General features: G+C 37.6%; 1 pseudogene; it reads right to left on the reverse strand.

The window, feature by feature from the left end:
• Positions 1 to 359: 359 nt before the first annotated feature.
• LOC781478 (UDP-glucuronosyltransferase 2B18-like) lies at positions 360 to 25,646 on the reverse strand (annotated as a pseudogene).
• Positions 25,647 to 27,127: the final 1,481 nt, after the last annotated feature.

A 27,127-nucleotide genomic window follows, 5' to 3' on the forward strand; every position in this document is an offset into this window, starting at 1 on the left:
TCAAAGTATTGGAGTTTCAGGTTCAATATCAGTCCTTCCAATGAACACCCAGGACTGATCTCCTTTAGGATGGACTGGTTGGATCTCTTCTGTCTATACACAACATGAAAAACACTATTATGTTCAAATGTTTCTTTTCAATATAACTTTTGAATTAAAAAAATAAATTTCAACATAGACCCATATAGTTTCATGTTTATTTTATTTTTCATGAGCTTTTCTCTTGGCATGACATATTTCAACTCTTAAAAAGAAAATCCCTTGAAAATAAACTTTAATCTGAGGTACTGAATTGTGAAAAGTTGTTTTGTCACAAGAGGATAGGATCCTTATCATAACTCCTTCTTGCTGGACGAGTTTCATCTATGGAGTAAACTTGCTCCAGTTCTCAGATACAGATATTCCCTTTTCTCCTTCTTTCCTGTTTTAGCAAACTTCCAGAACCAAAACAGATAGCATATTGTGATGACAAATACAACAGTTGCCACACAAGCCAATAGGAACCCAATCACGTCCAGTGAGTGGTACTACTACCAGGTGAGGTTGTGGGTGGCTGGCCACACGTGCTTGGCTCCTTTGTAGCATATGGCAAACTCAGTCCAGTAGACTGCTCAGTCCAGGGGTCTTACAGGTTGATCATGGTGAATTCTTGATAGCTTCATAGCATTTCCTTTCTATCTAATGAAGAAGTACAAAGATAGCAACATTGAAAGAAAGCTACTTTACTTAAGCATACCAATGGCATAGACGGTTTTCAAAAAGAGTCATACAAATTCAAAGTAAATATCATACAATTACATAAAAGTGAAAGTGAAAATAACTCAGTTCTGTCCAGCTGTTTGCGACCCCATGGACTGTACAGTCCATGGAATTCTCCAGGCCAGAAAACTGAAGTGAGCAGCCTTTCCCTTCTCCAGGGGATCTTCCCAACCCAGAGATCGAACCCAGGTCTCCGGCATTGCAGGCAGATTCTTTACCAGCTGAGCCACAAGGGAAGCTACAATTACAGAAGTAATAGTCTATTTTTAGTTGGGTCCTCATTGAAAGTTTGATTTTTACATTGAAATTTTAGATTGACAGTTATTTAAAAAGTGAATATGTAAGGTCAGGTGGAAAAATTCAATCTTTTCTACCATAGGAATTGATAAGAGCCATTCCAAACACTGTAAGTTGGATAGTGGAAAGGCGAGTTCATGATGATATTCTTGTGGAAGTATAATAGAACAGAGTAATAGTGTAATAAAAAATGAAATGACTCCTAACCAGTCCAGGTGCTTTGACTCTTCTCCATTCCACCATCTATTTTCTACCAGTGGACAAAATTATTTTTTGGAGATACCTATTAAGTTATTACATTTCTCTACTCAAAATTTCCATCTGGCTTCTTATCACATTTAGAATAAAACCCAAATCTGTTCTTTGGTCCATAGTATCCTACATGCTCAGACCCCTGGTAATCCCTTCCTTGATCACTTTGTTCGGCCACTCTGTGGTAAGCACATTGGCCTTCTAGCCGTTTCTTGATGTTACAAATGTTTTCCTACCATAGGACCTCTGAACTTGCAGTCCCTTTTGTCCTTCTGGAATATCCTTCCCCACAACATTTTGGACCTTGTTTCAAGCTCTTGATTGAAGGCTTTGTCTCAGTATTACTTTCAGAGTGCAGAGTAGCTTTTCTTGATCATATTAAGATAGTTCAGTTCAGTTCAGTAGCTCAGTCGTGTCTGACTCTTTGCGACCCCATGAATAGCAGCACACCAGGGATCCCTGTCCATCACCAACTTTCAGAATTCACTCAAACTCATGTCCTTCGAGTCGGTGATGCCATCCAGCCACCTCATCCTCTGTCAACCGCTTCTCCTCCGGCCCCCAATCCTCCCAGCATCAGAGTCTTTTCCAAAGAGTCAACTCCTTGCATGAGGTGGCCAAAGTATTGGACCTTCAGCCTTAGCATCAGTCCTTCAAAAGAACACTCAGGACTGATCTCCTTTAGAATGGACTGGGTGGATCTCCTTGTAGTCCAAGGGGCTCTCAAGAGTCTGCTCCAACACCACAGTTCAAAAGCATCAATTCTTCGGCACTCAGCTTTCTTCACAGTCCAACTCTCACATCCATACATGACCACAGGAAAAACCATAGCTTTGACTAGATGGGTCTTTGTTGGCAAAGTAATATCTCTGCTTTTGAATATGCTATCTAGGTCAGTCATAACTTTCCTTCCAAGGAGTAAGTGTCCTTTAATTTCATGGCTACAGTCACCATCTGCAGTGATTTTGGAGCCCAAAAATATAAAGTCTGACACTATTTCCACTGTTTCCCCATCTATTTGCCATGAAGTGATGGGACCAGATGCCATGATCTTCGTTTTCTGAATGTTGAACTTTAGGCTTAAAGTTTTTTCACTTTTTCACTCTCCACTTTCACTTTCATCAAGAGGCTTTTTAGTTCCTCTTCACTTTCTGCCATAAGGGTGGTGTCATCTGCATATCTGAGGTTATTGATATTTCTCCTGGCAATCTTGATTGAAGCTTGTGCTTCTTCCAGCCCAGCGTTTCTCATGATGTACTCTGCATATAAATTAAATAAGCAGGGTGACAATATACAGCCTTGACATACTGTTTTTCCTATTTGGAACCAGTCTGTTGTTCCATGTCCCATTCTAACTATTGCTTCCTGACCTGCATACAGGTTTCTCAAGAGGCAGGTCAGGTGGTCTGGTATTCCCATCTCTTTCAGACTTTTCCACAGTTTATTGTGATCCACACAGTCAAAGGCTTTGGCATAGTCAATAAAGCAGAAATAGATGTTTTGCTGGAACTCTCTTGCTTTTTCCATGATCCAGCAGATGTTGGCAATTTGATCTCTGGTTCCTCTCCCTTTTCTAAAACCAGCTAGAACATCAAGAAGTTCACGGTTCACATATTGCTGAAGCCTGGCTTGGAGACTTTTGAGCAGTACTTTACTAGCGTGTGAGATGAATGCAATTGTGTGGTAGTTTGAGCATTCTTTGTCATTGCCTTTCTTTGGGATTGGAATGAAAACTGACCTTTTCCAGTCCTGTGGCCACTACTGAGTTTTCCAAATTTGCTGGCATATTGAGTGCAGCACTTCCACAGCATCATCTTTCAGCATTTGAAATAGCTCAACTGCACTTGCATCACCTCCACTAGCTTTGTTTGTAGTGATGCTTTCTAAGGCCCACTTGACTTCACATTCCAGGATATCTGGCTCTAGGTGAATGGGAGTGAGCACACCATCATGATTATCTGGGTCGTGAAGATCTTTTTTGTACAGTTCTTCTGTGTATTCTTGCCACCTGTTCTTAATATCTTCTGCTTCTGTTAGGTCCATATAATTTCTGTCCTTTATCGAGCCCATCTTTGCACGAAATGTTCCCTTGGTATCTCTAGTTTTCTTGAAGAGATCTCTAGCCTTTCCCACTTTATTGTTTTCCTCTATTTCTTTGCATGGATCCCTGAGGAAGACTTTCTTATCTCTTCTTGCTATTCTTTGGAACTCTGCATTCAAATGGGTATATCTTTCCTTTTCCCCTTTGCTTTTCACTTCCCTTGTTTTCAAAGCTGTTTGTAAGGCCTCCCCAGACAGCCATTTTGCTTTTTTGCATTTCTTTTCCATGGGGATGGGGTTGATCCCTGTCTCCTATACAATGTCACGAACCTCCGTCCATAGTTCATCAGGCACTCTGTCCATCAGATCTAGTCCCTTAAATCTATTTCTCACTTCCACTGTATTATCATAAGGGATTTGATTTAGGTCATACCTGAATGGTCTAGTGGTTTTCCCTACTTTCTTCAATTTATATCTGAAATTGGCAATAAAGAGTTCATGATCTGAGCCACAGTCAATTCCTAGTCTTGTTTTTGCTGACTGTATACAGCTTCTCCATCTTTGGCTGCAAAGAATATAATCAATCTGATCTTGGTGTTTACCATCTGGTGATGTCCATGTTTAGAGTCTTCTCTTGTGTTATTGGAAGAGGGTGTTTGCTATGACCAGTGCATTCTCTTGGCAAAACTCTGTTAGTCTTTGCCCTGCTTCATTCCGTATTTCAAGGCCAAATTTCCGTGTTACTCCAGGTGTTTCTTGACTTCCTACTTTTGCATTCCAGTCCCCTATAATGAAAAGGACATCTTTTTTGGGTGTTAGTTCTAAAAGGTCTTGTAGGTCTTCATAGAACCGTTCAACTTCAGCTTCTTCAGCGTTACTGGTTGGGGCATAGACTTGGATTACTGTGATATTGAATGGTTTGCCTTGGAAACGAACAGAGATCATTCTGTCATTTTTGAGATTGCATCCAAGTACTGCATTTCGGACTCTTTTGTTGACCATGATGGCCACTCCATTTCTTCTGAGGGATTCCTGCCCATAGTAGTAGATATAATGGTCATCTGAGTTAAATTCACCCATTCCAGTCCATTTCAGTTCGCTGATTCCTAGAATGTCGACGTTCACTCTTGCCATCCCTTGTTTGACCACTTCCAGTTTGCCTTGATTCATGGACCTGACATTCCAGGTTCCTATGCAATATTGCTCTTTACAGCATCAGACCTTGCTTCTATCACCAGTCACATCTACAGCTGGGTATTGTTTTTGTTTTGGGTCCATCCCTTCATTCTTTCTGGAGTTATTTCTCCACTGATCTCCAGTAGCATATTGGGCACCTACCGACCTGAGGAGTTCCTCTTTCAGTATCCTATCATTTTGCCTTTTCATACTGTTCATGGGATTCTCAAGGCAAGAATACTGAAGTGGTTTGCCATTCCCTTCTCCAGTGGACCATATTCTGTCAGACCTCTCCACCATTACCTGCCCATATTGGGTGGCTCAACATGGCATGGCTTAGTTTCATTGAGTTAGACAAGGCTGTGGTCCATGTGATTAGATTGACTAGTTTTCTGTGATTATGGTTTCAGTGTGTCTGCCCTCTGATGCCTTCTCGCAACACCTACCGTCTTACTTGGGTTTCTCTTACCTTGGATGTGGAGTCTCTCTTCACGGCTGCTCCAGCAAAGCACAGCCGCTGCTCCTTACCTTGGATGAGGGGTATCTCCTCACCGCTGCTATGCTATGCTATTTACTCTGTAGACATTTTAAAATTTGTTGTATTTTCTAAGATAAACCCTTAAGTTGAAGCATGCATGAAAGCTGCACAATTTCAAGTAAACAGCTCAAAACTCAAATAAGCTAGAAAATCATCACCAAGTGAAACACAAATATAACTCCTACCCAGATCAGGCTTTAGGGTATTATAAACTCCTGATAGGCATTCTTTCCTGGTAGAAGCTTCCAGACACTTCTCTCTTCTCCAGATTAAGTACTAGCCTGACCTCTAACACCGTACAATGACTTAACTTGTGTACATATTGGAATCATATGGTATGTAGTTATTCCACTGTTGTATAGTATTCTCTTGTTTGATAATACCACAAATTATTTATTCATTGTTTGATCATCGGGCATTTGGATTGCTAACAGCTTTTTGGTCATTACTAGTTATGTGGGTGTAATTATTCTGATATATGTATTTTGGTTTATATATTTATACATGTTTATTAGTTATATATCTAAGAGTGGAATTGCTGAGAGAAGGCTGCATGCATGTTTAGGCTTCTTTAATATTATTAAACAGTTTTCTGAAGTGGTTTATTAATTTGTGTTATCAGCAGTGTGGAAAGGTTCCTTTTTCTCCACATTCTTGTGATGGTTCTCAAATTTTAGTTTTTATGATGACATATAAATGAGATTTAATTTATATTTTCTTGATTACTAGTGAAGGGGATAAAGCTGTATATATTTTGCCAGGAAGTGTTATCTTTTGTATAGGTATTTTAATACATCTATTTTAAGATTGAGGAAATTTCTATTTTTAGTTTGTAAAGTATTTCTTTTGATATCATGAATGGATGTTGACTTTTATCAATTATTTAATCATTAGACTGGTCATAATATTTTTCTCTTTTATGTTGACAATTTATTGAATTATATCACTCATTTTTGTACATATAAACAAACAAACTTTCAATCCTGGAATAAGTCCATTTTGATCAAGGTGTTCTGTACTTTTTATATGGCATTCTAATTCTTTTGTATTTTATTTATGGAAGGAATTGTGTTAAAAATTTTTGTTTTCCTGTAATGTCCTTATGTTTTTGATATTAGGGATTATGGCCTCATAAAATGACCTGTAAAGTGGTAATATGTTTGAATTATCTAGAAGAGTTTGTGGAAGATCAATAGTACTTCTTTTCTTAATTATTTGGAAATATTTACTGATGAAGGCATCTGAGCTGGGAGTTTCCTCTGTGGGAAATTTTAACAGTTTTAACAGATTCAATAAAGTATGGAAATATTTAATTATTAAAAATATATTCAATTAATTTTTGTAAAATATTGTGTTTCAGAGGACACTGGCAAGAGAAAAATAACTAAATGATGGAAAGTATATTTGTGAACCATATATCTGAAAAGGGACTTATGTATATGACACATAAGAGTTCTAATAGCTCAATAATAAAAAAGACAACCAAATTAAAAAAGTAGATAAGGGATTGGAAGAGACATGTCTCTAAAGTGATACAAATGGCCAATAAAAACATGAAAATATTCTCAGCATTAGTAGCCATAAGGAAAATGTAAATCAAGACCAAAGAGTGATCATACTCATTACCATGCCTATAATAAAAATTATAAAAGATAATAACATGTGTTGGCAATGATATGAAGGATTAGAACTCTCATACACTGTTGGTGAAAATGTAGAATGATGTGACTACTTTGGAAAAGAGTTTGGTAGTTTCTCATAAATATAATTATCCTATGACCCTGTGCAGTAAAAACCTGTGTTCACACAAACATGTATAACAGCATATAGATTCTTTTCATTATAGACAAAAGTGAAAAAAATAGAAATGCCCATCAATTGACGAATGTATTATTAGAATGTGGTATGGTATGGATATACTATAAAGTATTATTCAATAACAAAAATACTGGTACATGCTGCAATATAGATCTAACTAAAAACTTTTTCCTAAGAAAAAGAAGTCAGTTGTAAATGACCACATATTGTATGATGCTATTTAAATAAAATGTTCAGAATAAAAAAAACCTATTGAGACAGGAAGATTAGTAATTCTTAGTATTTTTAGAGTTTCAGAAATTTTAAGCATTGAATTAATATCTTTCTCATTTTACAGTCTTATATGGGTAGGCTTTGTATGCTCAGTCAACTCAGTTGTGTCTTAACTCTTTGTGACTGTAGCCTACCAGGCCCCTCCACCTGTGGGATTTTTCAGACTAGAAAAATCCACTTCAGCCCACTGGAGTGGGTTGCCATTTCCTCCTCCAGTGGATCTTCCCAACCCAGGGATCAAACCCATGTTTCCTGTCCCTCCTGCACTGCGTGGCAGATTCTTAACCACTGAGCCATCAGGGAACCCTTGTATGGATTCTGTCATACTTTTAAAAATGCATACTGTTACAATAAGCTCTATAGAGATCAGATTTCTTTTCTTTTCTTTTTTGCATGGAAAATTATTGCACTGATTAGTTGCTCTTTTGGAGAAGGAAAAGATACCCCACTCCAGTATTCTTGCCTGGGGAATCCCATGGACAGAGGAGCCTGGTGGGCTATAGTCTATGAGGTCACAATGAGTTGGATACAACTTAGCACCTGAACAGCAGCAGCTGCTCATTAAATTGATAGGATTAAAAAGCAACTTTGAAACAACTGGTTGAATGTAAAAGTGAAATTCAGATTGGTTATATAATTTTAAGTATTTTAAAATTAGCCTCTTAATAAGGGAAATAAACATATTACTGTTGAAAAAAGAACTTATCAATCTATAGATACTACCAAGTTAAAGAAATGCTATACTCACAAAGGGTCATAAATGACAGTCTTCAGTGCACTGAGCAAGTCTGCACTTGACATTGTGTTCAAGTCTAGTAGCTATTCCCTTGGCCTCCATGTGAGCTGTATTATTGGGTTGGTTAACAAACATAGGGAGTCCCATCATGGGAATCATATGGTAAATGGCTTCAGGAATGCCATTGCCACCACCATGAGTGATAAAAGCTTTGGTTTTCGGTTGACCTAAAAAATATTTCAATGAGAACAATAAATTCTGAGTCCCATGGTTAGAAACAGAAATTGACAGTATAAGTCAACAGAGAAGGCAATGCTTTCTGCTGAGGATTGCTATGTTCATGAGATCATGCAAACATTTGTGAATTTCCAAAGAAAGCCCATCTGAATAAATGAGGGAAAGCTACACATTAGAGGGGATATTAGGGCAGAGTTGCTTTGTCCAGAGGACAAGTGTGGACTGATTCTTGATTTGAAGAATGCCCTGTTCAAAACCATGGAGGTGAAGAAACATTGTTTCTTAGGAATAGAGGAAATGATTCATTCTGATAATGTATGGAGAATCTCAGGGGGCATTTGGCAATAGAGGAAAAATGATGGATGTGCTGTTCATAAAGTCATCTTCTATCAGCTACACTTTGATTTTTAGGCAATGTGAATTACTGAAAGTTCAAGAAAAAGTATGGATGTTTACTATAAAGAAAGCTGAGCACCGAAGGATTGATGCTTTTGAGTTGTGGTGTTGGAGAAGACTCTTGGGAGTCCGTTGGACTGCAAGGAGATCCAACCTGTCCATCCAAAAGGAAATCAGTCATGAATATTCATTGGAAGGACTGATGCTGAAACTCCAATACTTTGGCCACCTGATGCGAAGAACTGACTCATTTGAAAAGACCCTGATGCTGGGAAAGATTGAAGGCAGGAGGAGAAGGGGATGATGACAGAGGATGAGATGGTTGAATGGCATCACCGACTCAATGCACATGAGTTTGAGTAAACTCTGGGAGTTGGTCAAGGAGGCCTGACATGCTGCAGACCATGGGGTCGCAAAGAGTCGGACATGACTGAGTGACTGAACTGAACTGAACTTCCCATATAATCTTAGATAAAAGCACTACAATAGTAGTAGAGCTGAGATAGAAGAGTGAGGGAGACAAGAAGACCAGTCAAAAAGCTATCGAAAATTTATAGATGACAGATAATTATCATCAAGTGTTGATGTTTTACCTTTCTGTTCCACTATTGTCCCTGAGATTTAATTAGAACTTAGTATTTTTTTTTTTTTTTGCCATCTTCTTACCAACAAGATCATTCTGTTGGATCCACTTAAAAAGATGAGTGTTATTTCCCAACATATCTGGTTTCTTCCCACTGAATCACCACACAACCTATTAAGACTAAGAAAAGACTGAACTCCATGAATAAGATCACAGTCTCAGAGCATTTTAGAAGTTAAAATCTAGTAAGAAGTCATTTTGCCCCATTTCTTTCAATGAACAGATGCGGGCATTTCTTCTCAGGAATGTTAAATAATGTTAAATAATAGTTCAAAAAATCAAAGCAGCAAAAATCTGGGACCCTGTTGATCAATTTATCATTTTGTTTACTACAACATGCTATGACTAGTTTTAAATACTTGAGGGAAATTAGCTTGTAAATAATGTAATTTAATAGCTAAAAGCATTCAAGAATCAACCAGGACTGTAGTGTGTACAAAAAGCTGACTGAAATTTCTGCAACTTCATTTCATGTGACTGTCTTATATAACAAACCTGTGGTTTGACTCTAGAAAATACTTTGCTTGCTCAGCAGTTTCTGAAAGAAATCGGTGAAGATATGCTTATGTTTATTTTCTCCATGAAGCATTTTGATGGAAATGTGTCTCTTTCTATTTGATTTTGTGAACAATATTATACTTTCTTCTATGTGGTATAATGAGATAAAATTTCTTCAACTAGTTGAGAGAATATAAATTATTTTACACTGCATATTGGAAAATCACTTCCTATAATCTTTGAAGTATAAAATTGCTAAGACATTTTTTCATTTTGTTTTCCTCTAAAGGTATTAATAGTGGAAATATCCATGCACATATTTTGTACAAACCTAGGGATTGCAGAATAATAAAAGCAATAAATTTTTTAAAAAAGAGAGTGCCACATTAATTTTCATTGATTATTATAAACTGAAATAAGCAATTTAGAAGTTTGTGCTGTTGAGAGATTTAATTGCATTTTTTACAATAGAAAATACTAATTTAGAATGTTTCAGCGATGCTATGTCTACCCCAAAGAAATCACTGATGCTGAAATTCTCATTTCTCAGTGGAATGAAATACCCTCAAATCCTAGATTAGTGGAGTAATGTTTTTTATGTTTAAGGCACATAACTGTATATTACTTGTCAAGGCTGTCAACCTGAATCAAGGTTCTCAAAGATGAAAATAGTCAGGGTTGTTTGGGATAGTTTAGGGCAAGTAGTTCACAGCTAGTGAACGAGTACTGATGGATTTATACTGCCATAAAAATAACGATAGGACTTTAGCAGGAAGCTCTTCTCTAATTTTTTTTCTGCTAACACTGACTCTTCCATGCTTCCCAGTTTTTGCCTCTTCTCTTCCTCCCCACCTCTGAGAAAGTAGTTGTTAATACAGTCAGTCAGAATAGTATGCTGATTAGGTCAAGCTGCTAATGGTCAGGACTAAGAAACCTTAAGACTTCCCTGGTTGCTCAGATGTCTGCGTACAATTTGGGAGACTGGGATTCAATCCCTGGGTTGGGAAGATCTCCTGGAGAAGGGAATGGCAACCCATTACAGTGTTCTTGCCCCCCCACCCCAAGAAAAAGGGGGCTTAAAGAAATATTTGACTTCCTTTGTGGCTTGGATGGTAAAGCATCTGCCTACAGTGCGGGAGACCTGGGTTCAATCCCTGGATGGGGAAGATCTCTTGGAGAAGGGAATGGCAATCCACTGCAGTATTCTTGCAGCACCCGCCCCCCCCGCCCCTTAAAAAAAGGGAGCTCAAAGAAATACTTCTGGAGAAAGAAATGGCAATCCACTCCAGTACTATTGCCTGGAAAATCCCATGGACAGAGGAGCCTGGTAGGCTACAGTCCATTGGGTTGCCAAGAGTCGGACATGACTGAGCGACTTCACTTCACTTTCACAAAAGACCTTAAAGTTGGAGCCCATGCCCCTTCCTGTCATCTTTTTCTGCTTTAACAGGAAAAAAACCTGGATCCCAGGCTTCTCTCTTGATCTGTTCCTCAACGAATGATTTTAAGACACATGCTGTTTTCATCTTGGGAAAAGAGGGAGCAGGAGTAGGAGGAAGGATTTGAATCTTTATGCTCCAACTCAGTCTTTTTCAAAATTCTGTTTTGAATATTGAATATCGAGTGCAGCTACCAAGTGAACTGCAACAGGATACCTCTCAGATGCTCAGAACTCCCAGAGTCCCCTCAGGAAGTCCCCTAGGAAACATTGTGATTTGTGGGGCAAGATTTGGATGTTTTTGTGTTCTTACTGTTAACTTAATAGCACTAGAATCTCAAACATAATCTCTAAGACAGAAATGTCTCTCAGAACAAAGTAAAACTTGAATTGGAACATTTAAGCACATATGTCCCCCTTGTTCCATTTTAAAATTCAAATTCGAAAGAAAAATGAGATATACCAATTCATTTTGATCTAACCATGTTATGATATTCTCTGTTTCTCTCCCCTTTGCAAAAAACATTCTAATGGACCCACTCCAGACTTTAAAGAGATTCATTCAAATAGCTGTTCAGTACAAAGGTAATTGGAATCTGGGCAAGGGTTGATACAATCATATTAGACCTTTCTTCTGGAAGGTTTTCAACCACTGACCCCAAAATCAGTATTACAAAGCCATCTTCTCCAGAGCTTTGGACAAACTCTTCAATTTCCTGAAAAGAAATAATTCATTGTATTCTGAAGGGGAATCAGCAGAGAGAGGGTTTTTGTTTCATTCATTCTTTCTTTAGTTTGTTTGAAGAACATGAATACATACATTTCTAAAGAGAGAGAATTATTAGAATAGCATCATCTTCTAATATGCTAAACTATTAAAACACTTTAGAAAGAGATGTGTGATATGCAGTTCATTTTCTTTAACCAATGTATTATCATTGACTACTAACAAGTACAGTGATTTATTTATCACTTACCAACAAAGGATGTCACTAAAGTGAAAGTCTCCAGGGAAGAACATTTCACATTGTGACAACACAGGTTTGATTTTCTTAAGTGACTTTTGAAGATAATGTAATTTTTATTCCATGTCTCAAACAATAGCAGGACCAGGAATTTTTTTCTCATTCTCTGTTAAATATTGCTAAGATCCAGAAACAATGGCTTAGTAATTTGTCCCAGGATGACAGGATTCTACAAACACACAAGTAAAATAATATGCTTATTAAAACATATGGCTTGCTCACCAGGACAAGATTCAGGACCTTACTGTGTCCAGAAATCCAAAGTTATGCCTTCAACTTTGCTAAATTCCAACCTGTTCCTTACATTACAAAGTCCTCCTTAATATCACCAACCAGAACTCAACATCTTAGGTAACCTTACTCTGACTTCCTTTTACTGAAAATTGATGAAACTCTGTCAAAGTGCTGTTCCTTTTTCTTATAATAAGTTAAATAATCCTAGCCTAGCAAGATCAAGGTTTTTTTTTTTTTTTCTTTTCTTTCTTGGTTTGTTTTGGAGAAGTTGACAAAAGACAGGCATTTAAAAGGACCTGAACTCCTAACAGAATTCTTCAAATAAAATGAAAAACAGTCTGTAGCTCAGCTTCATGAATTTGTATGTCATTCTTTGTCCAATGTATTTGTTACTGAATTGATCTACTTTTCTTCTTAGCAGTTTTCAGGACAGGTCTTCTGATATATAGGCTTTCCTGATTATAAGGCTACCTATGATAATGTAAGGGTAATGGTGCTTCCCTAGTGGCTCAGATGATAAAGAATCCACCTTCAAGACAGGAGACCCGGGTTCAATTCCTGGGTAGGGAAGATCCCCTGGAAAAGGAATGGAAACCCACTCCCATATTCTTACCTGAAGAATTCTATTGACAGAGGGGCCTGGTGGGCTATAGTCTATGGGATGGCAAAGAGTTGTACATAACTGAGTGACTAGTACTTTCACTTTTCCCTTTTTCATGATAATATGAACAGATTAAAGGTTACATATAATTGCTTTGGTAAAAGAAGAAAAGCATTCTTGTTAAATCATCTCTATATAATTAAATAAGAACTCTCAATTTATTAACCATGATTTATTATTTACTTATTGGTGTTTCAAATTCCCAATTCCCACAGTTCCCTAAATTTAAGCCTCAGCTAAGACTCTGATCTATTAAACTTCTTATATTATAGTAATTGTCTGAAAGAGACAAAGACTGCTGAAAGTATTTTTTCTTGTCTTGAAAGTTTATTTCTTTTTTCTTCCTATCTCATGCTCTGATAATACTGGGTATGCTACATTAATTTCATATCTGTTAAGGAAATAGCTTTTCAAAACTTCCCATAGCTTATTTTTCCCTACTTTTTTTTAAAACAATGAAATTCAATATCATATATTATCACTATTTTTATATGGGATGTTTAAATGTTGAGTATAAATTTGATTTTATTTCTGATCTTGGCCGAGATATTTTAAGGATACTGATGCTATGATATACAGTGAATGTGACAAATTTTGCCTGTAAGCTGTTTGTTTTTGGTGGATTTTATGCCACAAGAGTGTGACTTATTGGGTAAAACATCTGATCAAGCTATCTAAGACTAATTATCATTTATGACATTAAGTTACAGAAAACTTTCATCTACATTTGTAAATGTGGGTCCTATTGTGCAGGTTTTGAACTTGGTCTTGGAGAAGACTCTTGAGAGTCCCTTGGATAGCAAGGAGATTAAACCAGTCAATCCTACAGGAAATCAGCCCTGAATGTTCATTCGAAGGACTGATGCTGAAGCTGTAGGTCCACTACTTTGGCCACCTAATGCAAAGAACTGACTCGTTAGAAAAGACCTGATGCTTGGAAAGACTGAAGGCAGGAGGAGAAGGGGATGACAGAGGATAAGATGCTTGGATGGCATCACCATCTCAATGGACATAACTTTGAGCAAGCTCTGGGAAATGATAAAGGACAGAGAAAGATGGAACGTGGCAGTCCATGGGGTGGCAAAGAGTCAGATATGACTGAACTACTGAAAAACTCCAGCAGATCTCCTGACTCAGGAATTGAGCTCACATCTCCTGTAACTCTGGCATTGGCTCGTGGTTACTTTATCATTGGACCATAAAGAAGCCTGGACATCAAAGATTTGATGCTTTCTTGAAACTCAGCATTCATAAAACTATGCTCATGCATCTGGTCCCATCACTTCATGGCAAATAGATAGGGAAACAATGGAAATAGTGAGAGACTTTATTTCCTTGGGCTACACAATCACTGCAGATGGAGACTGCAGTCACAATATTAAAATATGCTTGCTCCTTAGAAGAAAAGCTATGACCAACCTAGACAGCATATTAAAAAGCAGAAACATTGCTGACAAAGGTCCGTCTAGTTGAAGCTATGGTTTTTCCATAGCTTCCCATGGTAGTCATGTATGAATGTGAGAATTGGACTATAAAGAATGCAGAGTGCAGATGAATTGATACTTTTGAACTGTGGTGTTGTAGAAGACTCTTGAGGGTCCTTGGACTGCAAGGAGATCCAACCAGTCCATCCTAAAGGAAATCAGTCCTGAATATTCATTGGAAGAACTGATGCTGAAGCTGAAACTCCAATACTTTGGCTACATGGTATGAAGAGCTGACTCCTAGGAAAAGCCCCTGATGCTGGGAAAGATTGAAGGCAGTGGGGAAGCAGATGACAGAGGACGAGATGTTTGGATAGCATTACTGCTTCAATGGACATGAGTTTGAGCAAGCTCCGGGAGAAGCCAAGCATGTTGCAGTTCATGGGGTCAAAAAGAGTCAGATGTGACTGAACAACTGAGCAACAACAACATTGTGCAGGTTAATACTTTTTTTTAAATTTAATTTTATTTTTAAACTGTACAAATTGTATTAGTTTTGCCAAATATCAAAATGAATCCGCCACAGGTATACATGTGTTCCCCATCCTGAACCCTCCTCCCTCCTCCCTCCCCATACCATCCCTCTGGGTCGTCCCAGTGCACCAGCCCCAAGCATCCAGTATTGTGCATCGAACCTGGACTGGCAACTCGTTTCATACATGGTATTATACATGTTTCAATGCCATTCTCCCAAATCTTCCCACCCTCTCCCTCTGCAACAGAGTCCATAAGACTGTTCTATACATCAGTGTCTCTTTTGCTGTTTCGTACACAGGGTTATTGTTAGCATCTTTCTAAATTCTATATATATGCGTTAGTATACTGTATTGGTGTTTTTCTTTCTGGCTTACTTCACTCTGTATAATAGGCTTAACCAGTCACTTTCTCCTTGGTATTTACCTTACTATATTTGTTTCCAAGCCTGGTTAGTGAGATCAGGCAGGTTGAAAAGTCAAAGTTGAAAATTAGTCTCTCAGTCACATCTGACTCTTTTCAACCTTATGAACTGTAGCCTCCCTGGCTCCTCTGCCCATGGAGCTCTCCAGGCGAGAATATTGGAGTGGCTTGTCATTTCTTTCTCCAGTGGGTCATCCCTACCCAGGAATGAAATCTGGGTCTCCTGCATTGCAGGCAGATTCTTTACCAACTGTGGATTAAAGAAATCAGGAAGTTTACATGATTGAAATAAAACTATACCTAATGAAATTAGGCATTGTGTCATGAGTGCTAAGTAACTTCACTAGATTCCAACTCTTTGCACACCCATGGACTATAGCCTGCCAGGTTTCTCTGTTCATGGGATTCTCCAGGCAAGAATACTGGAATTGTTTCCTATGCCCTCCTCCAGGAGATCTTCCTGATCCAGGGATCCGATCTGCGACTCTTACATCTCCTGCAACGGCAGGCCAGTACTTAACCATTAGCACCAGTTCCTGAGAGAGGCTTATTTTCATGAATTGTATTATCAGGATGCAATGATTTCTGGTCTGTTTTGTGTTGTGAAGTTCTTTCACCTCAGATAAGATCAGGAACAATACTGAAGTGCATTCACAAAGTTTTTGGAAAAAAATATGAGTTTGCCAGTACACACACACACACACACATACCCCAGAAGGAATCCCTCCAGTCTAGATACTGGTGACACTGCTTAAAATTCAAATACTATTTTAATATTTTCTTCGTTTTTCAATTTCAGAGACAAATTCCTTTGGCCAAAAGTTCACTAAAAAAAGAAAGTCTTGAATCAGTTCTAATGAGGTGGATGAAACTGGAGCCTATTATACAGAGTGAAGTAAGCCAGAAGGAAAAACACCAATACAGTATACTAACGCATATATATGGAATTTAGAAAGATGGTAACGATAACCCTGTATACGAGACAGCAAAAGAGACACTGATGTATAGAACAGGCTTATGGACTCTGGGGGAGAGGGAGAGGGTGGGAAGATTTGGGAGAATGGCATTGAAACATGTGAAATGTCATGTATGAAACGAGATGCCAGTCCAGGTTCAATGCACGATGCTGGATGCTTGGGGCTGGTGCACTGGGACGGCCCAGAGGGATGGTATGGGGAGGGAGGAGGGAGGAGGGTTCAGGATGGGGAACACATGAGAAATAAAGGAATAAAAAATTAAAAAAAAGAAAAAAAAGAAGAAAATAAATAAATAAATAAATAAATTTAAAAAAAAAAAAAAAGAAAGACATGGCAGCCAATAGTTATGAAGCACTATGTTTTGGCAGTGTGTAAGGACTTCATGTACATGCAATCTAAGTCGTTTTAGTTGTGTCCACTCTTTGCGACTCTATGGACTGTAATTTGCCAGCTTCCTCTGTTCTTGGGATTCTCTAGGCAAAAATACTAGAGTGGGTTCCCATGCCCTTCTCCAGGGGATCTTCATGACCCAGGGATTAAACCTGAGGTTCTTTACCTCTAGCACCACCTGGGAAGCCCAAGGCCTTTATGTATCTGGCGGATTGTTTTTATTCTCAGTAGTTCTGGCCTATAAAGTAGACCACACTTTTCTTCCTTTATTCTCATGCATCCATATTTTATAGAAAAGGTACTTTGGCAGAATTTGCTTTTGATATATTTTTTACTTATCATAGTACCATGTATTAAAGCACCAGATTCCATCAGTTCAGTTCAGTTCAGTCTCTCAGTTCCATAGTCTTTGAATACTCTCATATATTTCCCATTTTAATATGGCATTATCAGAATTTGATTCTTTGAGATATTTCATTGCAATTTACTTTAATAAAATATGAGAGATCACTTCCACATCACCTCAATCTAAAATATCTTTTGATTTGTACTTTATTATAAGTAATTGTTTAACATTCATATTTTTTCTGGCTGACCAGTCTATAAGATCCCCAAGGACTACCATTGTGTCTCTCCCTTTCACCCCTCCTTCTTCAGTACAGAGTAAAGAATCTGACATCTAGCAGACAAAGAAAACATATTTGTTGAAAAAATAATGTTTCTCATGTGTTGCAAGACTTTATCATAGTGGCTATATCCACATAATATTGCATTTCTCTCATATTTTTATGACTGTTATATAATCCAGAATATTCAGTAATAGTGAAACATGAAACACACAGTGAGTGAAGGAATGGTGTGAAGAAATTTTATATATTGCCCATATAACTTCCAGAAGACAGTATTTGGACTGGGAATGGAAAATTTCCTTCAAGATAAAAATTTTACCTTGTGCAGGGGTTTGGCAGGTTTTCAGTGAAGTCCTCCAACAAAATCAAAATTTGGTAAGAATGGTTGGGGAAATTCAAAATCCCAAGAGCTTTTTATCAACCAAAAATCAGTTTTCTCATTAATTCACAGATTGTAGTGGGTCTTCCTGTAGTGGAAGTTAAGAAAAGGAATATATGGAAATTTGTGAATATATACCCATTTTTCTTAGATGATACAGCAATAAAGCTTCTGTTCTGTGTAAGCCAAGATGAACAAATAATGCCAGTGTTTTACAGTTTAAACAAACATATATAGAGAAAAAAGAGAGGGAAAAACACAGGTAAGTGAGAAACTTATACAGCTCATTATAACCTCTTCCCTTGGCACCTTTGAACCTTTCTAGGTTCATATACCATTAAAGATTAACTCTTGTATCATACGTTACACGTTCACTAATAGATTTTAATTCTAAGTCAATTTTACTCTGTAATTATTTACATATGTGACAAATATTGCATTCTAAATGATCATCTTCTTGTTTTCCACTGTATAGCATTAGATTTCTATCACTTTCATAATATTTGTGCATTTTTAATAACATTCTGACATTTTAAACATTTTTTTAAACTAACTGAGGATCCCATCTTCCAGGGAGAACCCAGCATTGTGTGATTGCCATGCACCCATTGGCAGGGGAAGCTTCTGGTGCTAATAGGTTAGAGGGAGGATTCTAAAATGGTGCTTGCCAGGGTTGGTGTCAGAATGGTGGAACGAGATTCCAAAAATGGCTACCACCAGAGCCATATCCCCAGGTGTAGTCCCAGCTGTACAATGCCTCTCCAGGAGATGCTCCAAGATCAGCAAGTGGTTCTTGCCCAGGTGTCTTTCAAACTACTGAGTCTGCTGGAACTCAGACTAAGTGAGATTTTGTGTATACCCTTTGAGAGCAGATTCTCTGTTTACAGAGTCTCCTGTTTTCTCGAATGGAAGCCACACTTGCTTTCAAAGCCAGACATTCTGGGGTATGTCTTACCAAAATAGAGACCTTGATGTGGGGGCCGAAACCCCTGTCTCCTGGAGGAGGACTTCTATGCTTGTGATATTCCTCCTGTTTGTAGGTGGCCAACCTCAGGTTATGGGTCCCAGTTAGACTGTATCTCTGCTCCTCCTACTTGTCTTGTTGTGGCTCCTTCTTTATATCTGTAGTTGTGGAAAGTCTTTTCTGATACTCTTCAGGTCGTTCTCAAAGATAATTGCTTTGTGAGTAGTTGTATTTTGGTGTGTCCATGGGAAAAGATAAGTCTAGGGTCTTTCTACTTCACCAGCTTGATCTCACTCACATAGGTATTGTTTTCTAAAGATTATTAATGACTTTCCACATCAAATATGGACCAACAGCATGAAGAATTTGCACTTCTCACACTTGTTTCAGTCTGGTCTTCAGGTCACCTAGTCAGCCACCAGAGGATCCTGGTTACTCATGAGAACTTTTCAGAGGATAGATAAAGGTAAGAAAAGACCCTCCAGTAGTTTAAGAAGCCTCCCTAATGATGCAGATCTCGCTGGGAATCAATAGCCTTCCCTTCCATAGCTAAAGTCTCAACTTTTTTTCTGTACGTTTTGAAGAATAAAGCTTATTGTGGGACTAAATTTTTGAAACATCTGTGATCAACAAGTGTATGATGATCGAGATGCACTAAATGAAATGATGGCTTTCACCTCCATCTTTATGTTATTTATTTTTTCTCTCCTAGGAAATTTGAAACATTCTGACTATATCGATTACTACAATCTAATGGCAATGGAAGGCTGCTTGATAACTGCCTAAAAAGGAAAAAAGGATGGGCAGCTAAGGAACTATCTTATGATTCAGTCTGTCAAGTGTGTTCCTGTGTCTAAATTTGTGTCTTTGGTCTCCAGAAAAATTATAAATATTGGAAAAACTAAAAGTAAATATTAAAAAGCACATCAGAATGAGTGATAAGGGAGATTCACCTACTAAAGACTGACAAAAATCTTCCTTTTTAGTATTTATAACTTGGTTAAAGGATCTCCTTTGTTAATTTCTATTCTTAGAATAAATCAGCAATGCTGTGAAGGCTCCTTGTTCAAGGAATGACATAAAAATTCTGGAAAGCCAGGCTAGAAAACCTGCCTTGGTTGCAAAAGTCTATTTGCACCAGTCACTTGCACTTCTGTCCCCGTACTTACCTAAAATTTCTCTAAGCTTTTTTATGGCTTTGGATTATTTGCTTAGTATATATTCACACATACACTCATTCACAGCCCAGCATCCTATTGTGACTTTTTGCTATTTTTTGCCATGTCTTCCTTCACTTTGCTGTGCATGTGCTTATTATGTTACCTCACTTACAAGCTGCTTTTCTATGACCTATGATTCCTGATGAACTTTTATCTTAGAAACTTTAATCTCTGAATTATTTATTTTAGAAACGTTGGTCTTTGGATTATTTGCTTAGTCTTTTATTTTAGATAGGCCTAATCATCCTCCAGTTCATTCACCAACCAGCTTTCTACACTGACTGTTTGGCATGTGATGCCCTTTATCACTTCACATCAACTTGCATGACCCTGCTATGGAACCTCGCCTAAGAATTTATTTTCTATGACCTGTGATTCTTGGTTAATTTTTAGCAGATTTGTTCCTAGACTTTGGTCTTGGTTCTATTTTTCAGGCCTCTACCTCCTATAACCTCATACAATATATATGTAATTTTAATCTTGAATATTGCATATGCAATATATATATAATCTTAAATTAACCTTGCAAATCTTCTTAGCCATTGAGAGCAATAAGGAATTTCTGCCAAGGGTGGTTTCCAAAATTTTTACAATAATTTCCAACCACAAAGATATATATATATATATATATATATATATATGAGTAAAAGGTAGTGAGGGAACATCTCTCTTGGCAAAGATAAGTTTGGTTAGTTGAGTGATATGGAGAATGTCTGTTATAAGACCACCACAATGAAGAGAAACTAACCTTTTCTATACTGTAGTGTACTTGATGCTTACCATAATATTTCTCCAAATCATAGATAAAGTTTTGAAATTAGAGTCTCATGTTTTGTTTTGTTTTGTTTTCATGTAACACATTATGCAAAGTGGTTACTCTGAGGCCAGACATCTATGTTTTAATCCCATCTCTGTCACTTGCTGCTGCTAAGCCACCAGCCCACCAGGCTTCCCTGTCCCTGGGATTCTCCAGGCAAGAACACTGGAGTGGGTTGCCATTTAATTCTCCAATGCATGAAAGTGAAAAGTGAAAGTGAAGTCGCTCAGTCGTGTCCGACTCTAGCGACCCCATGGACTGCAGCCTACCAGGCTCCTCCGTCCATGGGATTTTCCAGGCAAGAGTACTGGAGTGGGGTGCCATTGCCTTCTCCGCATCTCTGTCACTTACTCCCCATGAAAACTTGAGTAGGTTACCTTACTTAAGTTCAGGTATGTATAAAATGAGAATAATACTGCCCGTGAATAAGATTTCTATGTCTCTATCCTATGAATTAATAAATATGATGGACTTAGATGTCCTGGAAGAGAGTAAATTCTCAACAAATATTTACTAATTTCCTTCTGCTCCCCACATTAGTAAACAACAGAAAAGAAGAGGAAGTTCAAAAAGTATTTGTTGTTGAATGGATGTACTCACAGAATCAAGATTAGAAATCATCCAGATATGCGTGATATGTTTTGCTCTGGAATGGCCGATTCACATCAATATATGACAAAAACCACTATAATATTGTAAAGTAATTAGACTCCAATAAATTTTTTTTTTAAGAAATCATCCAGATATGAAGAATCTATTGGACTCTCACCTTTTGCTTACTTTTTCAAACTGAAGGTATTAGAATCAGAAAGCAGACATTGATAATTCAAATATTATCCCCTGATGTTTTTTTACATTCTAATATTAATCTCTGATATTTTAAGTTTACTTGCTGTTCAAGGAACTCTCAAGAGTCTTCTCCAACACCATAGTTCAAAACCATCAATTCTTCTGTGCTCAACCATCATTATGCTCCAACTCTCTTATTCATACATGTCTACTGGAAAAAACATAGCTGTGACTACACTGACCATTGTCAATAAAGTAATGTCTTTGTTTTTTAACATGTCTAGGCTTATTTTAATATGCTGTCTAGGTTTGTAATAGCTTGTCTTCCAAGGAGCATGTGTCTTTTAATTTCATGGAGCAGTCACCGTCTGCAATGATTTTGGGGCCCAAGAAAATAAAGCCTGGAGAAGGAAATGACAAACCACTTCAGTATCCTTGCCTTGAGAACCCCAGTAACAGTATGAAAAGACAAAATGTTAAGACACTGAGAGATGAACTCCCTAGGTTGGTAGGTGCCCAATATGCTGATGGAGCAGAGTGGAATGGAGAAATAACTCCAGAAAGAATGAAGAGGCTGAGCCAAAGTGAAAACAATGTCCAGTTGTGGATGTGACTGCTGATGGAAGTCAAGTCTGATGCTGTAAAGAACAGTATTGCCTAGGAAACTGAAATGTTAGGTCCATGAATCAAGGTAATTTGCAATTGACCAAACAGGAGATTTTGAAAAATTGCTTAGTTGAGTAAATTCTCAAAGTCATGACAATACAAAAAGTTATGACCAATCTAGACAGCTTATTAAAAAGCAGAGACATTACTTTGCTGACAAAGGTCCATCTAGTCAAAGCTATGGTTTTTCCAGTAGTCATGTATGGATTTGAGAGTTGGACTCTAAAGAAAGCTGAGCACCGAATAATTGATACTTTTGACTTGTGGTGTTGGAGAAGAATCTTGAGAGTCCCTTGGACTGCAAGGAGATCCAACCAGTCCATCCTAAAGGAGATCAGTCTTGGGTGTTCATTGGAGGTACTAATGTTGAAGCTAAAACTCAAATACTTTGGCCACCTGATGTGAAGAACTGACTCATTTGAAAAAAAAAAAAACAAAAAAACCCCTAATGCTGGGAAAGATTGAAGGCAGGAGGAGAAGGGAACAACAGAAGATGAGATGGTTGGATGGCATCTCCAACTCAATGGACATGAGTTTGAGTAAACTCTGGGAGTTGGAGATGGACAGGGAGGCCTGGTGTGCTGCAGTCCATGGGGTTACAAAGAGTCGGGCATGACTGAGCGATTGAACTGAACTGAACTGAAACAGGAGATAGTAAGAGTGAACATTGACATTTTAGGAATCAGTGTACTAAAATGGAGCAGAATGAGTAAATACAATTCAGATGACCATTATATCTACTGTGGACAAGAATCCCTTTTAAGAAATGGAAAAGCCTTCATAGTCAAGAAAAGAGTCTGAAATGCAATACTTGGATGCAATTTCAAAAATGACAGAAGGATCTCTGTTCGATTCTAAAGCAAACTATTCAATACCATAGTAATCCAAGTATATGCCCCAATCACTAAGGCCAAAGAAGCTGAATTTGAATGGTTCTCTGAAGACCTACAAGACCTTCTAGAACTAACATCAAAAAATATTTCTTTTTCATCATAGGGGGCTGAAATGCAAAAGTAGGAAGTCAAGAGATACCTGGAGTAACAGGCAAATATGGCTTTGGAGTACAAAAATGAAGTGGGGCAAAGACTAACAGAGTTTTGCCAAGAGAACACTCTAGTTATAACCAGAGAAGATTCTACATGGGACATCACCAGATGATGGTCAATACCAAAATCTGACTGATTATATTTTTTGCAGCCAAAGTGGAAGAAGCTCTATACCGTCAGCAAAGAAAAGATGGGAGCTGACTGTGGCTCAGATCATGAACTCCGTATTACCAAATTCAGACTTGAATTGAAGAAAGTAGGGAAAACCACTAGACCATTCAGGTATGACCTAAATCAAATCCCTTACGATTATACAGTGGCAATGGCACCCCACTCCAGTACTCTTGCTTGGGAAATCCATGGACAGAGGAGCCTGGTAGGCTGCAGTCCATGGGGTCGCTAAGAGTCGGACACGACTGAGCGACTTCACTTTCACTTTTCTCTTTCATGCATTGGAGAAGGAAATGGCAACCCACTCCAGTATTCTTGCCTGGAGAATCCCAGGGATGGGGGAGCCTGGTGGGCTGCCATCTATGGGGTCACACAGAGTCGGACACGACTGAAGTGACTTAGCATAGTATTAGCAGTGACAAATAGATTCAAGGGATTAGATCTGATAGACAAAGTGCATGAAGAACCTTGAACAGAGGTTCACAACATTGTACAGGAGGCAGTGATCAAAACCATTCTCTCAAAAAGAAATGCAAAACAGCAAAATGGTTGTCTGAGGAAGCCTTACAAATAGCTGAGAAATGAATAGAAGCTAAAGGCAAAGGAGAAAAGGCAAGATATATCCATTTGAATGCAGAGTTCCAAAGAAGAGCAAGGAGGGATAAGAAAGCCTTATTAAGCGATCAATCCCAAGAAATAGAGAAAGCATTAAAATGGAAAAGACTAGAGGTTTACTTAGTAAATGACATTTAATCCATTGAGAGGTAAAGAGTAATACTAGATAGTTTCCAGAGAAACTCATTCACAACTAAGCAATTTTTATTCTCAATAGAGATACTAGATAATGGAGATGTTAGAGAGATTAAAATAATAGAAGAACTGAATCTAGATGGAGAAGTCAGGAACTTTGATTCTGAAAGCTAAACAGAGCCTCAGCTATGAGTTCATAGAAATGTTTAATTTTAAAGACAAATAAACACAAAGTTTATACAAAATATCAGATTGCTTTGGACATAGATTTTTTTTTTTACTGATCCAGGTTTAGAAGGATATTTCCTCATGACTAAACTTCATTTGATTTTTAAATATAGTTAATGAAATTTCTTACTATAGCATATCAGAAATGGCTAATACTCTTTGTAATTCCTCCTATTAAGAGGTGGAGGCTATTTCTTCACCCTTTGAATTTGGGCTTTCCTCCTGACCTGGTTTACCAATAGAAGGTGACAGAAGTGATTTTGTGTGACTTCCAAATCTAGTCTAAAACTTTCATGCAACCTATTCTAGAATTCTGCTATCATCTAAAAAGGTCCAAGGTTTTCTGTTGGAGAGGTCACCTGGAGGAGACATCAAAGTATCCTGCTAATCTGCAAACCCCAGCCATGTGAGTGACACTTTCTTGGACTGTTCCACTTCTGTCAAACCTGGTAACTAACAGTAGCATAAAGATTAAGCCCAGGCAAAACCCACTGAAGAGACATTTTCTTATGCCCAGCCCATTTTTCTGATTCATAGGGTCGTGTGCAAACAGTATGGTTTCTCTTTTAAACCATGAGTTTTAGGATAGCTTATTTTACAGCAATAAATAACAGACATTATAATTTATGAAAAGTGCAGTGCATATGTAGCTTTCAAAATAAATAAGCCTCAGGAATATTAACATATTGGGTTATTATTGTCACAGGAACATCTCCAGTGTCACAGAGTTCTAGACTACTTTGCACATTCTCCTGAATAGTTGATACCTTTTGACTAAGAAGTTGTTATATTTCCATTTTGACACTAAACATAAGAAGATACAAATTATACCACTCTAACCCACACAAAGAAGATAAGATTTCTTTTCATCTACTGGAGGGAAAATGTAATAAACCAGACTTACCTAATACTTCACTGTAAAATTTATCCCACTTCTTGTTAAAAGTCTCATGCAAAGTCAAAATATAGGTCATACACCATATTTGTCACTCTCTCCATAAATATCATTTTGTCACTTAGTTCAAATATTATAATAGGTATGTAGGAAGGAGGTCATATAAGCCCTCCACAGAGTTTTCCATATGTATTGCCTGTGGTAAATTTAAGACTGTAGACCAAAGGTAGGGTAAGCAGTTTAACCAGCAGCTCAACACAAGGAGAAATTGCATCTCTAAGAACAACATCACATCTGGACTCTCTCAGTTTTTTCATAAGTTTTTTTGTTTAAAACTGCATCCGCATAGAGCTTTTGAACAGTATCAGAATATTTGTGATATGTTTTTTTGCATCTTTGAATCATATGCCCATAATGTACTCTTTGGTAATTCATATGCCCATATCTTGATCTATTTCATAAAATGCAAATCAGGCTCATTCTTAGTGAAGGATATAGGATAAGCCTCAAATTTAAGGGTAGATGGTTTACTGGGATCCACCAGGATGGAAGCTGAAGATGCTAGCACAGTCACTTCATGATCCCTCTGAGCAAGTTCATCCAAAACTGTCTTGAAATTGATCTAGTGATTCTATTCCATTGGACACACCAGCACCTTTTCACAGAAGTCACAGCTGAAATAAAAAGAAAGCACAAGAAGAAAAGCCCATCTCTTAGACATCTTGATAAAATCCAAACCTTCATAAGCTTCCTTAATTTCAGAGGTAGCTCTCTGTTATATCCGGGACAGAATCAATTAAGTAGTTAAAATATAACTGCCACTTGGTAAGGTCACAATGACTATGAGCTAAAGACTGTTTCCAAGAGTCTGCCTAGGCAATTTCTCTGCAAGCTAATCTCCAGTTTAGAGGCTTTGGAAAGCAAATAGATAAAAGCACAGAGGATTTTGTGATTTTGTGTACAATAAATCCCTGGCTGTAGGGTAAGAGGAAATTGCCTAGGATGTAGAGAATTTTCAGATAAGGAAGCAGCATGTGTCAACAGAGATACATTCTGATTTGTTTGAGCATTCCAAGCATTTCTTTCTGCATATTTTAACACCTATTTTATTAGCTCTATTTCATTTAGCTCACCTTTGTTCTTTTGACTGAAGTTATTCCTTCAGTTCTTTGACTGAAGTTTTTCCTCTTTATATGAACATGAGCATCTTTTGAATATAACTTTAATCAGTTTAGTATAGCTTTAGTCACTTTCCTTTGAGAATATTGCTTCTGAATTATGATCATTTCCTTTTCTGAACATTTGTAACCTTTCTTCTATTCCTCTCACTTCTTCAATACTTTCTCTAAACTTACTCTTTGAAAGAATTTATCCTCTTAAGTACCTTCTTCTGAACTTCATTTTGTATCCTATTTTTGTAATTGAGGTATGCTATATTAAAAATCTTACCAGGAATTCACATCAAATTATAAACAGGAAGGGGAAGATGCATGTAATGGGATAGATTTGTTTTCATGATATCAATAATCAACTGACTTGAAATGAGAGGAGAATCTCTCTTAAGAAGGATTTGAATATAGATTCTAAGCAAAACATTCATTCTGCCAGTGAAATAAGCTTTGATTTCCTGGACACTGAGGAAAGAATTAAAGGGAAAACATAGATGTGAAGATATAGAAAAGGAAAGGGAAATGGATAGTGCATGCCTATGATGGAGGCATTACTTTTAGTTATGACTATTTTGGTTATGAAGCCCCTTGTAAGTCCCTTTAGAACACAGACCAAGTCTCCCTGGGAGAGTAAA

The sequence above is a fragment of the Bos taurus genome, chromosome 6, assembly GCF_002263795.3.
Source record: "Bos taurus isolate L1 Dominette 01449 registration number 42190680 breed Hereford chromosome 6, ARS-UCD2.0, whole genome shotgun sequence".
NCBI lineage: Eukaryota > Metazoa > Chordata > Mammalia > Artiodactyla > Bovidae > Bos > Bos taurus.